This window comes from Schistocerca americana, chromosome 11 (assembly GCF_021461395.2).
Source record: "Schistocerca americana isolate TAMUIC-IGC-003095 chromosome 11, iqSchAmer2.1, whole genome shotgun sequence".
Taxonomy (NCBI): Eukaryota; Metazoa; Arthropoda; class Insecta; order Orthoptera; family Acrididae; genus Schistocerca; species Schistocerca americana.
Genome location: NC_060129.1, coordinates 203,883,853 through 203,900,758, shown reverse-complemented (window position 1 = coordinate 203,900,758; position 16,906 = coordinate 203,883,853).

The following is a 16,906-nucleotide window of genomic DNA, read 5'->3' as shown; positions in this document are numbered from 1 at the left end:
CCTGCTATTTCTTCAGCATCTTGTTTTGCAAATGCAAATTTCCCACAGTATCTCCAGTTCTGCTGCATGTCTCCTCCTACTGTTGGCGAGTTTCATCGTTAAATACTTTGTGAATGAAGTTCAAGAACTGACTTAACAAGTCAGAATGTTTAAGTGAGAGTTGACTTTCAAGAAGCCTTGCACACTCTTTAAAGCAGGACTACATTGCTTACAACACAGCTTTCGTATATGCACACAATTACCAAACTAAATCTGCAGTTTATGACGTCCATCAGTACAACACTACACTTGCAGCTTGAGTACATACGTCACAGTGTTACATAAATCCAACGCATTTATATTCTACGGCAAAATACGATTTTCTAACCACAGCCATTTTAACCGATCAACTAATTTGCATCCCAGAACCTGAATGTATATTACATTTTTTATTCTCTCTCCAACCATTTTGCGTTCCGCTTTTCGTGTTTTAGAAATCGGAACAGGACTAAGCCTCTTGCTGTATTACTACTACAGTTCAACGCAGCATCTACTTACCTTGACGAGAACATCGACAAACACGGATCATTCTCCAGAATGAGTTTTTCACTCTGCAGCGGAGTGTGCGCTGATATGAAATTTCCTGGCAGATTAAAACTGTGTGCCGGACCGAGACTCGAAGTCGGGACCTTTGCCTTTTACGGCCAAGTGCTCTACCGACTGAACCACCCAAGCACAACTCACACCCCGTCCTCACGGCTTTGGAAGGTAGGAGACGAGGTACTGGCAGAAGTAAAGCTGTGAGGACGGCGCGTGAGTCGTGCTTGGGTGGCTCAGTTGGTAGAGCACTTGCCCGCGAAAGGCAAAGGTCCCGAGTTTGAGTCTCGGTCCGGCACACAGTTTTAATCTGCCAGGAAGTTTCACGGATAATTCTGCCCGCCACAAATTTCGCCTTCAAAGATAATACTCACAACGGCTTCTACTGGATGTGGTTAACACCTGTGAACGTGTGTTTCGTTGTCGCTAAAGTCTTGTCAAAGACACTACATCTACGTGGATACTCCGAAAGCCACTGTGCGGTGTGTAGCAGAGGGTACCCTGTACCACTACTAGCCATGTCCTTTCCCATTCCACTCGCAAATGGAACAAAGCAAAAGCGGCTGTCTATATGCCTCTGTACGAACCTCTCTAATCTTATCCTCGTGCTCCCTATGTGAAATGTATGTGGGCAGAACTAGAATCTTTCGTCAGCCAGACTCTAGTGCAGATACTTAAGTTTTCTCAACAGTGCTCTCAAAAAGAACATTGGCTTCCTTCCAGTGGTTCCTATTTGGTTTCCTGAAGCATCTGCATAACCCTTGCGCTTCGTTCAAACCCACCGGTAACAAATCTAACAGCCCGCCTCTGAGTTGCTTATAAGTCTTCCTTTAATCTGACCTCGCACGGATCCCAAACACTCGAGCAGTACTCGAGAACTGGTCGCACTGGTGTCCTATATGAGGTTTTCTTTACACTTTTCGAAAATTCTCCCAATTAACCAAAGACGACCATCAGCCTTCCCTACCACAGTTCCCAAATGCTCGTTCCATTCAATATCGTTTCACGCCCAGATATTTAAACAACTTGACTGTGTCAAGCAGGACACTATTAATTCTGTATCCGAACATTACGTGTTTCTTCTTCCTATTCATCGCCTACTCTACTGCTCAGGCTACGCTAGTATTTTGCTTTGTGCTCACTTTAACATAGACTTTTTTTTAATTATTCTTACTGTGTAGTACTGTTATGTAGCAATACCTGTCAGGTTGATGTCTACGCAATGCTACAAAAATCTGTTAAGAAGGAATACGAAATTCTAGCAATAATTAAGAATGTAATAAAGCAGTTGCTCATGTATGCCAAAACTAAGGATAATAAGTTATTTATGACAGTTTGGCGGGGAGGGGGCTAGACCTTGGCGTATGGAGTACTTTTAGTATCTTCGAATATAAATGGCGTCTTGTAAGTAGCCATAAAGGGTTCCAGTCACTGTCCTGTAAATAAACCTGGTTTTTTTTTTTTTTTTTTTTTTTTTTAGTGTGATTTCATGCCCCTGCCCCATATGGGCAGGGGAGGGCTGTCAGCAGCACAATCCGCCGCTCTTCAGCCGAGTGACATGACAACTAAAACAAGAATAAAATAATACATGCATAAGGAGGTAAAAAAGGGGAACATAAAACAGAGTAAGGGGAGAAAATGGAGGTAAAAATACACTGACATGTAGACATTCATTGGGGACAGTTAAAAAAGTCACCAGAAAGTTAAAAAAACACAGTTGGCGATTCTTAAAACACAGAGAAGACACTGGATGCGCATGCACAGGTTAAAAGTTGGCCACAGTATTAAAACACTCCGAAACAACACACTTAAAACCCACTGGGAGCACACACGACGTAGAATAAAACTACCAGGCGGGACCTGCCGAGGGAAAGGTCAGAGAGGATGGAAAAGGAGGGGAGAGCATGGGGCAGCTGGGGAAGCGGCGGGATGAAGAAAGGAGGGGCAACCGTGGGTTCACGAAGAGGTAGGAGACACATGGGGCGGGAGAGGAAAAGGGAAGACAGGGCAGGAGGGAGCGCAGAGACACTGAAAGAAGGCACAAGAGATGGACGGGGAGTAGGAGGGGAAATCCGCTCAGAAGGAGGGAGGGTGAGGAGAGGGAGCCCTGAGGAGGAGGCAGGAAGAGGGAATTAGAGTTGGTAGGAAGGGTAGATGTCAGGGCGAAGCTCATCATCCGGGAGTGGTAGACGGTGGAAGTTGTGTTGGGAAAGGAGATGGAGGGTGTGGACATGGAGAGAGGGAGGGACACAACGGTAAAGGCGCGGCAACTGGTTGGGAGTGGAGAGGAAGGTAGACACCAGGGGGTGAGGGGGATCAAGGCGGCGGACAATATATAGTGTGCGGAGGTGTTCAAGGAAAAGGAGAAGGTGCGGGAAGGGGATGAGGTCATAGAGGATGCGCGTGGGGTACGGAAGGCGGATGCGGAAGGCGAGGCGGAGTGCATGGCATTTGAGGATTTGGAGGGCTTTATAGAACCGGGGAGGGGCGGAAATCCAAGCGATGCTGGCATAACAAAGGATGGGGCGGATCATGGATTTGTAGGTGTGAAGGATGGTGGAAGGATGCAGACCCCACGTCTGGCCGGACAGGAATTTAAAGAGGCGGAGGCGGTTGTGAGCTTTGTTTTGGATGGTAAGGAGATGGGGAGTCCAGGTGAGGTGGCGGTCGAGTGTGAGGCCAAGGTATTTGAGGCTAGGAGTGAGGTGGATAGGTCGGCCGTAAATGGTGAGGTAGAAATCATGGAGGCGGAAGGAGCGGGTGGTGCGGCCTATGATGATCGCCTGGGTCTTGGGGGGATTAACACGGAGGAACCACTGGTTGCACCAAGCGGTGAATTGGTCAAGGTGGGTTTGGAGTAAATAAACCTGCACAATAACGCCTTTTAAATGATTTTCATGAAAGAAATGCACGCGACTACGTTATATTTCCCCGAATATGGATCCCCTTCTGTAGGTATCAACATAAAGTCATGTGAGGAGCTACAATGACAAAAAAAAAATCGGTGTGCTGCTAGTCTGTAATTTAACAAAGAATAGCATTCTGTAAATTTCACCTCAGCTCTGCGCTAGAGCGTGGGACCGCCAGCGACTGATCGAACGAACCTAACCGTACGCCGCCAATCCAACAAGTTTTCAGCCAATCACGAACTGTAGATGGCGGTAAAAGATGGGAGACCTTGTTTTCGCCCGAACGAACTAGCCCAGTTCTGAGGCAGTGTGTTGAGCTGACATCTGTTGACAACACCGAGCAACACTACAGTACTCAAGCGCTGCGTATTTTACTTCGCATTGACAAGTTTAGCACGAAAATGTTGGAAGTAAGACACATCTTTGCAGGTATATCAATTTCTTATTTACAGTTTGCTAACAAAATAGGAATAAGTGCCAACGTCTTTTCATTATTTGTGAAGGATATACTTCATACCCACAAAGTTTCTTGGTAAGGCATTCTTTACATATGATAACTTGGAACGATGTGTACCTTGAACGCCATGCTCTCCGCCTCGCCTATCGCATCCGTCTCCCCTCCCCCACGCGGATCCTCTACGATCTCATCCCCTTCCCCCACCTCCTCCTTTTCCTTGAAAGGATACGGATCCTGTACACCTCCCGCAAACTCGATCCTCCTCTCCTGTACACCTCCCGCAAACTCGATCCTCCTCACCCGCTCGTCTCCCCGATCCTCTCCCACCCCCGCCCGCTGCCGCGCCTGTATTCGCACGTCCCACCCGGTCTCCACCTCTCCACCCTCCTTACCCTCTCCCAGGGTGGCTTCCGCCAGCTCCCCCTCCCTGATGATGCCCTCCTCCCTTCCATCTACCCCTCCTACCAACTTTGATCCTCCCACCCTCCTCCTGTACTTATTCCTCCGTGCACCCTCCCTCCCTCCTCTCCCTTTTCGCTCCCTCCTCCTTTTCTGCCCCCCTCCTCCCCCGGGCCTCCCCTCCCCTGTTCCTCTCCTCCTGCCCCCGACTCCTCAGCCATTGGCATCCTTTTTCTCCCCTCTCCCCCACCTCCCCCTTCTACCCCTCTTGGCAGGTCCCCGGACTCGCACACGTTACGTGGACATTCGCGCGCCGGAGGTCGCCGCCATCAGTGTTTTGTGTGTTTAGTGTTTAGTGTTCACCGTCCCCTCCATCGTTCACCAGTGCCATCATCATCTTCAGTGGCTGTGCGTCGTCTCATCAGCTAGCGGTGTGGATTATCGACGAGTGTGAACGGCTCCGTGATTGTCTCTATGTGTCTCCTGTTTTATTGCCCACCGCTCTGTGACTTATGTGTCTTCTCACTGTTTTTGCTGCTTGTGTCTTCTATGGCTGAAGAGCAGCGTAGTGTGCTGCTGACAGCCTGCCTGTTGTACAGGTTTTAAAATAACAATAAAGTAAAAAAAAAAAAAAAAAAAATGTGTATTCGACCAGAGGGTTGGATCCCCTCATTCGAAGGCGCCTGATTGCAAAGCCTGGGCTACTCTCAGGTTGGAATCTCCGCTTTCGAAGATTGTGTCCGTCTGTTTGTCTGTCTGTCCATCCGTCTGCCCTCCGCTTCCTGCTGTAGCTGTTTGTTCGTTCGTTCGTTCGTCCGTCCGCCTGCCTGCTCGCTGTCCGTCTGCGCCGCTACCGCTGCTACCTGCTACCTGCTGTCCGTCCGTCCGTCTGTTTTCCGCCGCCGCCGCCGCCGCCGCCGCCGGCCGGTTCTCGCCGCCGCCGCCTGGTCGCCGCCGCCACCGTCGCCGTCGCAGTCCGCCCCGGTCTTCGTCCGTCTGCGTCATCGTCCATCTGCGTCATCGTCCGTCTGCGTCTTCGTCTGTTCCCAGTTTGTGTCCTTTCCTTTCAGTGCTGTGCGTTTTTTCTCCCTGTCATGTCCGCCCCGACCACCACCGCCACCACTACCACCACCGCCATATTTTGCAGTTCCCCTTCCGCCGCCTCCACCACTATAACTTGGTGTGCCCAGTCACGCCCCCCTCCTTCCATCCCACCTCTCCTCACTCTCCCTTCGCCCTCGCTCTTTGTCGCCCCCTCTCCCGCTTCTTCCTCTCGCTCCTCTCGTTCTGATCCTTTCCCCCCACTCCCCCAGCCTGTCACTGCAGCTCCGGCTCGGGTGGTGGCCCGTCGGGCCACTGTCCACGCCCAGCTCTCCCCGTCGCCTTCGCCATCACCGCCACCACCGTCATCATCGTTGCCGTCACCGTCGCCTTCGCCTTCAGCGTCACCATCACCATCTCCGGCGCCGACTGCTGCGTCCACACCGGGACCTGTCCCTTCCCACCACCTCCCCATCGCTCCCGTCCCTCCTGTCACCACCCGCCCTTCTGCCGCCGTCAAACGCCCTAGTGGCACCCCCACCTCCTCCGCTCCCAAAAAGGCCCCGCCCCGACCTCCATCCCCCCCCCCCCCCAGGGTGCCATGGATGTCTCCCCGCATGGCCCTGCTCCCTCCTCCTCCTCCTCCTCCTCCTCCTTCTCCTCCTCCCCCGCCTGTTTATACAAATATCTCCTGTCCCATCCTGATCCTTCCTTTCTCGAGGCCCAGAATCTCTCCCTCCTCATCCGCCAACATTTCCCTGGTGCCCCCATCTCTCTCCTTACTCCCAGACGGGATTCTGTTCTCATCTCCTCCCCCAGCCCAACCCTCCATACTGACATCCTCTCCCGCCTCCCCATCACCTGTTTTGGTCCCAACGCCTCCCTTACCCCTGCTCCTTCTCCATCTCCTACCCGTCAACCCCAACCCCCGCGTCGCCCGCCGACCCTCACCGCCGTGATCACTCGGCTCAGTCCATCGTTCACGGAGGAGGAGGTGTTGGCGGAGCTCAAGGCCCATCCAACGCTGGAGGTGCGGGCGGTCCACCGCATTTTCAACTCGGCCGGCCCCACCCGCCTTATGCGGGTTGTCTCTGAGGACGCCCCCCTCCATTGACCATCTCCTGAAGGAGGGTGCCCTCCTCTTCAACCAGCGGTACAAGGTCGACCCCTCCCATTCCCCTCCTCAATCCCTGCGCTGCCAGAGGTGTCTGCGCTACAATGCACACCCAACAGCTGAGTGCCACGAGGCCCCCACCTGCCCGCATTGTCGGCAAGCGCACTTCCTCCGGCAGTGCCCTAACCTCCAGTCCCCTCCTTCCTGTAATACCTGCAATCTCCCCCATCCCACCTACTCCCAAAAGTGTAAAGCCCGACCCCCTCCAACCACTCCTGAACTCACCGCCCCTGTCCGTCCTCTGGACGCCCCCACCCCTCCTGGCAATTCCCTTCGTCCCCCCCCCCCCTCCGCTGAGGACATCATCAGGTTCCTCACCATCGTCCTCCAGAATGTTCATCCCTTTCAGCGCCCCCACACCTTCCAACAGATCTCCCTCGCCGCCCGTTCCATTTTCCACCTTAAAATGTACGCCACCTATTCCAACAACCAGTCCCATTTCACCTTTTCCCGTCTTGACACCCTCGTCTAAATCCATGTGATGGCGCGACAGCACCGTATCCTTTTCAACAATATCCGCTCCCTTCCCGCCAACAAGAACCTCTTCCTGCACACCCTTGCTACCCACCGTGTGGATGCCTTCCTCCTCAATGAAACCTTCCTCCAACCCCACCACTCCATCCACACCTCCCCCTATCTCCTCCACCGCTCCGAAAATCCCCTACCAGTTGCGCGTGGCGGAGTTGCCATTGGTCACCACCGCCTGATCCCCGTTCGGCTCCAACCTCTCCTTCCCGACCCCACCGAACAGCTGATCCTTAGTCTCTTCTTCCCCGGCCTTACCGTTACCTGCGCCACCGTCTATGTCCGCCCCAACGCCCCTCTTCCTTTCGACTTCCTCTCCCACATTGACCGTACCTTCTCCTCCTACGTGATCGCCGCCGACCTCAACATCCATAGTCGCTCCGCTGTCCAGTTACGGCGGTGGCATCGGTTCCTCTCCTCCCTTCAAGGCGACCTCATCCCCATCCCCCAGCACACCCGTCCCGAATCCAACTCCACTCCCGATGTTATTCTCTCCTCCCCCAACCTCCTTGGTCGCATTACGGTGGATGTCCTGGAGCCTATTGGTAGCGACCATCTCCCTGTCCTCCTCATCATTTCAGACGGTCGTCGCGCCCGCCCCGACCCTCGTAATGACCCTCCCCCTAAGTACATCCATGACTATTCCCGTGCCAACTGGAATGCCTACCGGGATACCCTGTCCACCCAGGTCAATAGCCACCCTCTAACCTATCGGCATCCTGATGATGTCGCCCATGCCGCCTCCTTTCTCCAGCAGACCTTGTCTGAGGCCGTGGAGGCCCACGTCCCTACTGTTGCCATCCACCCCCACCGTCCTACCTTACCCCCACAGGCCGTCCTCCTCCTTCGTGAATCCCGTCGTCTCTACCGTGCCTTCCTTCGCACGCGTGACCAGGACACACTACGACGCCACCGGCAACTCCAGCGACACATTCGAAATTTGCTCGCGGCCAAGAAACGCCGGGACTGGCGACAGACATGCACCCGTTTAAATGCTACCCTTCCTATCAACTCGTCCAAGTTCTGGTCCGCCTTCCGTCGCCTTACCGGAACTAAGCCCTCCCCCTACTATCCTCTTCTCCATGGTGATCACCCCTTCCCTGACGCCCTTAGTAAGGCCAATCACTTTGCCTCCTTCCTGTCCGATGAGTTTTCCATCCTCGATGATCCCCAGTTCGATTACTCCCTCTTCCCGGATATCCGCGATCGAACTGACACCTCTGTCCCTCCCCTCGCTCCTGGTTTCCAGTACTTGGACAACATTGCACACACGGACCTCAATACTCCTATCACTACACCGGATCTCATTGCTACACTCCGCACAAAATGCAACACCACTCCTGGTCATGATCGTGTCACCTACCGTCACCTTCGTGAAGCTCCTGTCTCTTTCCTCTCCACCCTGGCCAGGCTCTACAATGTAGTCCTGTCCACCGGTTACTACCCCGACCTGTGGAAAACCTCCCGTATCCTCATGTTTCTTAAACCCGGCAAACCGCCGTCCACCGTCTCCTCCTACCGTCCCATCAGCCTTACCTCGGTCTTCAGCAAGGTCCTGGAATCTATCCTCACCCGACGCATCCACCAGCATCTCCGCCAGCACCGCCTCCTTCCCGTTACCCAGTGTGGCTTTCGGCCGTCCTTCTCTTCCGACGATCTTCTCCTTCACCTCACTCATCTCCTCACCGAACAGCTCAATTCCCGTCACTCCGCAATCTTCCTCTCTCTTGACCTCGAACGCGCTTATGACCGCGTATGGCATTCCGGTCTCCTCTTCAAGCTCCAAACCTTCGCCCTTCCCATTAACTACGTCCGTCTGATCGGTTCCTTTCTCTCCCGCCGTCCTTCCTATGTCACCATCCATAACACGGATTCCTACACCTTTTTCCCCTCCGCCGGTGTGCCCCAAGGCTCCGTCCTCTCCCCCCTTCTGTACCTGTTGTACACGGCGGACATGCCGCCGCCGTCACCCCCCGTCCACCTTCTCCAGTTTGCCGATGACACCGCCTTCCTTGCCCTTGCCCCCTCCCTGCAGCGCTCCCAACGCCTTCTCCAATCCCATCTTGACCGGTTCACCGCTTGGTGCAACCAGTGGTTGCTCCAGGTCAATCCTTCCAAAACCCAGGCGATCATTGTAGGCAAAACCACCCCTTCTTTCCGCCTCCTTGATTTCTATCTCACCGTCTATGGCCGTCCTATCGCCCTCACTCCCACCCTTAAGTACCTTGGCGTCACCCTCGACCGTCGCCTCTCCTGGACTCCCCATCTCCAGACAATCCAAGACAAGGCACGTTCCCGACTCTGTCTCCTCAAGCTCCTTTCCAGCCGTACGTGGGGTCTGGACCCCTCCACCATCCTCCACACCTATAAATCCCTCATCCGCCCTATCCTTTGTTACGCCCATCCAGCATGGATCTCCGCTCCCCCTACCTTTTATAAATCCCTCCAAATCCTTGAACGCCATGCTCTCCGCCTTGCCTATCGCATCCGTCTCCCCTCCCCCACGCGGATCCTGTACGATCTCATCCCCTTCCCCCACCTCCTCCTTTTCCTTGAAAGGATACGGATCCTGTACGCCTCCCGTAAACTCGATCCTCCTCACCCGCTCGTCTCCCCGATCCTCTCCCACCCCCGCCCGCTGCCGCGCCTGTATTCCAACGTCCCACCCGGTCTCCATCTCTCCACCCTCCTTACCCTCTCCCAAGGTGGCTTCCGCCAGCCCCCCCTCCCTGATGATGTCCTCCTCCCCTGCATCTACCCCTCCTATCAACTTTGATCCTCCCCCCCCCCACCTCCTGTGTCCTTTCCTTTAGGCACCCTCCCTCCCTCCCTTCACTTCCCTTCTTTTTCCTTTCCCCCCTCCCTCCTCCTCTCTCCCCCAGGCTTCTCCTCCCCCTTCCTCCCTCCCCCTCTCTCCTTTGCCCATGGCATCTCTGCTCTCCCCTCTCCCATTCCCCTACCCCTTCTTCCTCCTCCACCTCCTCTCTTGGCAGGTCCCCGGACTCGCACACGCATAGTGAACATTCGCGCGCCGGAGATCATCGACATCAGTATCTCGTGTGTGTGCTTCGTTTTGTGTTTCGTGCAGTTAAGACTCCACTGTTCACATGTGCCATCGCCGTTGTCCGTGTTTTGTGCGCCGTGTCCACAAGTGTTAGTGTTTTTATCGTCCAACGTGAACAGCTTCCTGTTTATTGTTTTTTTGTGTCTCCATTTTTTGCCCGCCGTTTTTTTGTATTGTCTGTATCACCTCTGTCATGATATTGTTCCACTTAAGGCTGAAGAGCAGCGTATTGTGCTGCTGCCAGCCCGCCTGTATAGGTGATTAAAATTACACTAAAGGAAAAAAAAACGATGTGTATTAACATTTAGGTAAATAGGAGATGGAAATCAATTTTTGAGAGGCTCGGAGAATATTATCCGAGCTTATGCTCTACATGCAATAGTATGGGCGGCTTAAGGGCTTGTGTTTTGACAGCACAGCGCGCAATGGGATTTGATACATCAACGGAATTGTTGTACCCATAATTTTCCATTCGTTAGCCGTACTTACGACTACAGCCTGGAACTTCCTCGGTCGATAAATGATCTATCATCTATGTGCTTGGCTACACACACACACACACACATACATACACGAAACTCAAAAAGGTTAACATTTCTTAACTTTGCCTTTCGAAACAGCAGGAAAATTCGTTATGGAAAACCTATATTGAGTTTACAGTAAAGCAGCCCAGGTTACTTTTATTTTCCCGTTTACTTTTCTTCTCTGCCCAACCCGCAACTTTATCGATTTGTTCGCTGCATATTAGTTAAGTTTTTGTATCGAATTTCAAGCATACTTTCCAACTTGCTGTTATATATAGGGTCTTACTTCGAGTGTCTCCAGGTTTATGTGGACTAGATGTAAACAGCACAATGCCGTGAGCCAAAGCAGAGTGCTTCACGTAAAAATTCTTCCCACGTATCGTATTACCCAGTGGAAATCCAGGCAAGCAGAAGACGGCAGGAGATGTAATAGCGATGCTAACCCAGCCAGCTGCACGTAGTGTAGAGGAGTGACGCGAGAGAGCAGCACAGTAGCCTGTAATGGCACTTTGACTACCGCGCCTCCGCCAATACAAAGATATAATTCACGATCGCGCACGCAGAAGAGCGCTGCGCCAGCGACCGATTTTTATAAATAATTTTTTTTTTGTTTTTTTTTTTTTTTTTACTTTTGCGTAGGTTTTGTTTTTAACAGCTAATTGATTACATTCTCTCTCTCTCTTGTCTTGATACGAAAGACGTGTATTTTTCCGCACTGCGTTGAATGTGCTTTTGGGTGGAAATTAAAATTATATTACAAAGCGAGGTTGTTTCAATAGTGATTGGAGGTGGTTATCACCAAATTTGTGAATTGATCATGACAGTGACAACTTGAAGTTTTCGACAGATGGAGAAAAGTGAAAGTCGGGTCGTCCTACAAGGGAATTAGGATGACAGCCATGAAGACTATATTGTAATTAGTACTGCGTTTCTAGCAAGATTATAAGGTAAATTTCCACTAGTTTCTGATGCTATTTCCGTACAGTTGCTTTTTGTAGTGTTCCCGACCCGGTCTGCCATGCACGGTCACATTACAGCACTATCTCAATCAATAATACGAAGTCTGCCTTATCCGTAACTGAAACCACCAAAATTCAAAACCCAATCATATTTTCTATTTTATATTTTCACGGCAGAACCCCGAGTAAAGGAAACACTACAAGCCGGACCCGCGTAGTACGGACTGCCACCGACAGATGGCAGGTGCGAACTGCAGTGTATAAATCTCTGTAAAGGGAAATTATGGCCAACTTGAAAGTGGGCGTCATTTTCGAATGACTGCGCCGATGGTGATACATTAACTGCTGCAGCGTATTTAGCAGTGTTTACTGAAGTAGTACACTCAGCTCTCCAATGCACTGCTAAGACTAATCAGTGGCTACAAGCGGAACACGTCGGATATTGTTATATGAAATGAAGCATTGCATTCACATATATATGCGCGGTACCCTAGTAAATAGAATTGACAAATGAGGCTTTATGATTAGGCATGCTTTATATCTTTGTCAGGCCTATCCCACAAAATTTTTTCTGCAAATTCTTCATAGCATTAGGAGAATTATTACGAAAGTACAAGAGAATACAATATGTTTCAAATGTGTTGAGGTAAAACTAGTCGTATGATCAAAAGTAGGCTGTAGGGAACTGTAACAGCTGTACTCTTATTAGTATACTACAAATTTTTGGCCAGGTTCCATCAGAAATAATAGTCTGCCAGTAACGTCAATATTCACTGAATACAAGGTTGTAGGTTCGGTACGTGCATCGTGCATTTTTTTTTTTTACATTATAATGTGTTTAACAAAAACAATTTATTGTCGTGAGCATCCTAAATATACATTTAAACCATATTCTACAGTCAACCAGGTCAAATTTTTTTACCAGTCATTATAACTTTGTACACTACCACTCACTATTTTTCGTTTTATCTGCTGACAGAGGCAGTTTTGTCTCTAAGATTTCTATTTTGTAATTAGATTACCTTTAAACCATCCTATTACCTCTTCTGAGTTTTCTTTGCTGTTCAGATGGATTGGAAACTAAGTAACAGAAATGTAAAATAAGACAAAAGACCAGAAATGAATGAAATTAACTGAATGGTTAATTCAAGTTCCTGCAACCTTTCCCATTGGGACCAAGATAAACCCAAAACCAAGAAAATGTATAAAAACTCAAGCTGCAGTGTTCAGACATTGAAATTAAAATAATGAGCCTGGAGATGCTCCTGACAGTAGCATGAAATTAGCTGAATTAGATATAAACAGCAGTCTCACAGGGAACTTATAATCATCATTCCTGTCACTACCAATAAGGAAACATGGTTCTAGGCTTGCTGATAGATTTGTTCGGTAAATTTACATTTATTTTTGAGTATGGCTTTTACATAAATATGTCATTACACTGCATGAAGGTAAATCATACGCTGGAAATGTCACTGTAGCAGATATGTAATGCAAGTATATCTCATTTGAAATAAGTTGCAATTGCAGGATCAAGAAAGGGGAAAAGAAATAGGTTTTGGCTTCAAAGCTAAGGTGGAGTCTTGTACTGTAAAGACAGTGTATTAACAGAAAAGCTGAATCTCGCCCAATACCTGTTAACAGAAAGGGGCGTGGTCCATAATAGCAGTGAACATCTACGCTAAATATCTGAAAATGTTTGACGGAATGTATTTAATATATGGTATTACTGAAAGTGTTGTTCTACTTTGAAGACAATGTGTGCACTATTATTTGTAACACGTGTTATCAAAAATATCCTTAACGAATCTGTTATTTTTACATTTACAACCCCTTAGCCTAAAAACTGTTAATAACAGGTCTATATAAATATCTTTAAATTTCAAAGTAAACCTGCATTACTGAAATAGAACAATTTATTTAGGCTTCTTATTAACCACCGATTTACTTTTGGAATGGCTTAAAATTACCCAGAGTATTTTATGTAGGTAAAATAATGTGTTGTTCAAGACTGACATAAACTTAGCCAGAATAGCAGAGCAACTTTATCAGTATAAATATTAAAATATTACAGCAAACAGTCAATTTGTCTATATTTTTACTATAAAAAAATGCTCAGTAACTGTAACTACAACATGTGTTGCAACAAGTAACATATTTTGTGGGCAGTATTTTCAAAAAATGGTGTAATGTGGGGCAAAGTTCCCCAGTTGACTGCATTTCCATTCACATATTCCCAGTCTTCAACATAAAATGCTAAATTTTGATAATAAATAAAAATAGCAGTTACAATACAAAATATGCACGACATTTACTTGTAATGACATTTAGTTTTTACCGTGTTTGGAAACAAGTATTCTTCAAAAAGTATTCTTCAGCAGATTTTGCATATGTGCTATTTCATTCTGAGCTAGAAAAGAGTATGGAGTACAAGCTAATGTTCTTACTGAGTGAATGTATACTTTTTTCCTCTCTACAATATTATATAAAATATGGGTACATCGTATGTATAAAAAGCTATTAAAATCCAGAGAAAAAAATAAACGACATAAATGAAGCACAAGGAAGAAACAAAGATGGTGGCAAAGCACAGAAGTCAAATATGTACACAGGTCGAAGGATGAAGTTTTTATTTTTATATGCATCAATCTGAAACCTGGAGAGCGACATAGTTTACTTGCAAATAATATACGATATAATAAAAATACTCCATACTCAGAAAGAAACATAGAACAAAAATTTATAAAAATCACTGTGATTTAAACAAAAATGAGACCACTTGAAGAGAAAATGGCAACCAAATGAAGTTTGAATGTCAATCTTTCAAATCATATACTAAAGAGTGATTTTGGAAATCACAGTTTCTGCAGTAACTTTGTCATGGCCTGCTTCTACTGCCTTGTGTCACTACACCCTGATATCTTTTATTTCCCTCCCTTGGCACCAGATGAATTCTTGTTGCCAGGAAACTGAATTATTTTCTCCTGTACACTGTGGCAGGCTGGGAAAACTACTTTCTCCTTCACTGATGCAGGCACGGCAGTGCCTACATCAGAGAATAACAATTCACCTGAGAGTAATTTCTTCTTGTTGCTTCTCAAACACATCTCTGCCTTTTGCAACACACTGAAAACCTCACTTGATGGCTCAATAAGCAAGGTATCTGTGAAGGACTTTAGATGTAAAAGCACGTTCACACATGTACAGAGATTTTCTTTGCACGCTATTAGGCGCTCCTTGCAAAATTTGCAAAGTGCGTGACACTTCATAACCTGCCTGACAGTGTGACCACACAAATAGTATTGAGACTGCTGCTCTTCGTCACACACCATGTTACAAACTGGCTCTCCAACTTCCTCAGCACACTTATCATCGTCTTCACTTACAGATTCCCCCAGTAGTTCTGCCTGCAAACTACTGCCTTCATTTTCATAATTATCAGTGGCAGTATTAAAGAACTGAGAAAGAGTAATAACCCTCAGTGACGATTTTACTTCTCGTAGCGTTGGTACTGGATTTATGAAGTAGAGCATTGCTAACAGATTTTCCAAGGTATCTTGTGTAAATCTACTTATTAGCAAAAATTTAAATTTATTCTCATTCAGGAATGTGTCCTGCAATTCCAAAATACCTCCAGCTGTCAAAACTACACCACACTGAACTGGTTTCCAGGCACTGTTCAGGCCAATTTTGAAGTTTTGAAATAAACACAGAGTGTCCTAAAGATGACAGAGAGCCTCACTGTATGTTTGTTCATCAGAACGATTCAGAGCTCTGGATGTCACGAGGCAAGACCACTCATGAACGTGCTTTAGAAACCGCGCTGTGGTTAAAGTATTTTTCTGCAGTTTCTCTGTCTTGACAGCATACTCACTGGCTGCTGCACTCTGGCTGTTAATTATGGCAGTAGACGAGCCAACTTTCATTTTCTTGTAATGGTTTGGCCTCAGAAATCCCTCACACAGTTTTGGTGTCAGTTTAAGACTTAAACCACTGTCTACCTCAAGCCACTGTTATACACGATTTATATGTACCTCATTACAAGGCAGATCACCTTCCTCGACAACATTTCGTCAGAGGAAGACCGATTGCCCATTGACTAAGTGAATCCTCGTTTTTCAAAATGTGTGGTGTATCTGTGAGGAATACAAACGTCTCAAAAATGATATCGACAGGAAGTGCAAAATGGCTAAGCAGGGATGGCTAGAGGACAAATGTAAGGATGTAGAGGCTTATCTCACTAGGGGTAAGATAGATACTGCCTACAGGAAAATTAAAGAGACCTTTGGAGAGAAGAGAACCACTTGTATGAATATCAAAAGCTCAGATGGAAACCCAGTTCTAAGCAAAGAAGGGAAGGCAGAAAGGTGGAAGGAGTATATAGAGGGTTTATACAAGGGCGATGTACTTGAGGACAATATTATGGAAATGGATGAGGATGTAGATGAAGACGAAATGGGAGATAAGATACTGCGTGAAGAGTTTGACAGAGCACTGAAAGACCTGAGTCGAAACAAGGCACCCGGAGTAGACAACATTCCATTAGAACTACTGAAAGCCTTGGGAGAGCCAGTCATGACAAAACTCTACCATCTGGTGAGCACGATGTATGAGACAGGCGAAATACCCTCAGACTTCAAGAAGCATATAATAATTCCAATCCCAAAGAAAGCAGGTGTTGACAGATGTGAAAATTACCGAACTATCAGTTTAATAAGTCACAGCTGCAAAATACTATCGCGAATTCTTTACAGACGAATGGAAAAACAGGTAGAAGTGGACCTCAGGGAAGATCGGTTTGAATTCCGTAGAAATGTTGGAACACGTGAGGCAATACTAACCTTATGACTTATCTTAGAAGAAAGATTAAGAAAAGGCAAACCTACGTTTCTAGCATTTGTAGACTTAGAGAAAGCTTTTGACAATGTTAACTGGAATACTCTCTTTCAAATTCTGAAGGTGGCAGGGGTAAAATACAGGGAGCGAAAGGCTATTTACAATTTGTACAGAAACCAGATGGCAGTTATAAGAGTCGAGGGGCATGAAAGAGAAGCAGTGGTTGGGAAAGGAGTGAGATAGGGTTGTAGCCTCTCCCCGATGTTATTCAATCTGTATATTGAGCAAGCAGTAAAGGAAACAAAAGAAAAATTCGGAGTAGGTATTAAAATTCATGGAGAAGAAGTAAAAACTTTGAGGTTCGCCGATGACATTGTAATTCTGTCAGAGACAGCAAAGGACTTGGAAGAGCAGTTGAACGGAATGAACAGAGTCATGAAAG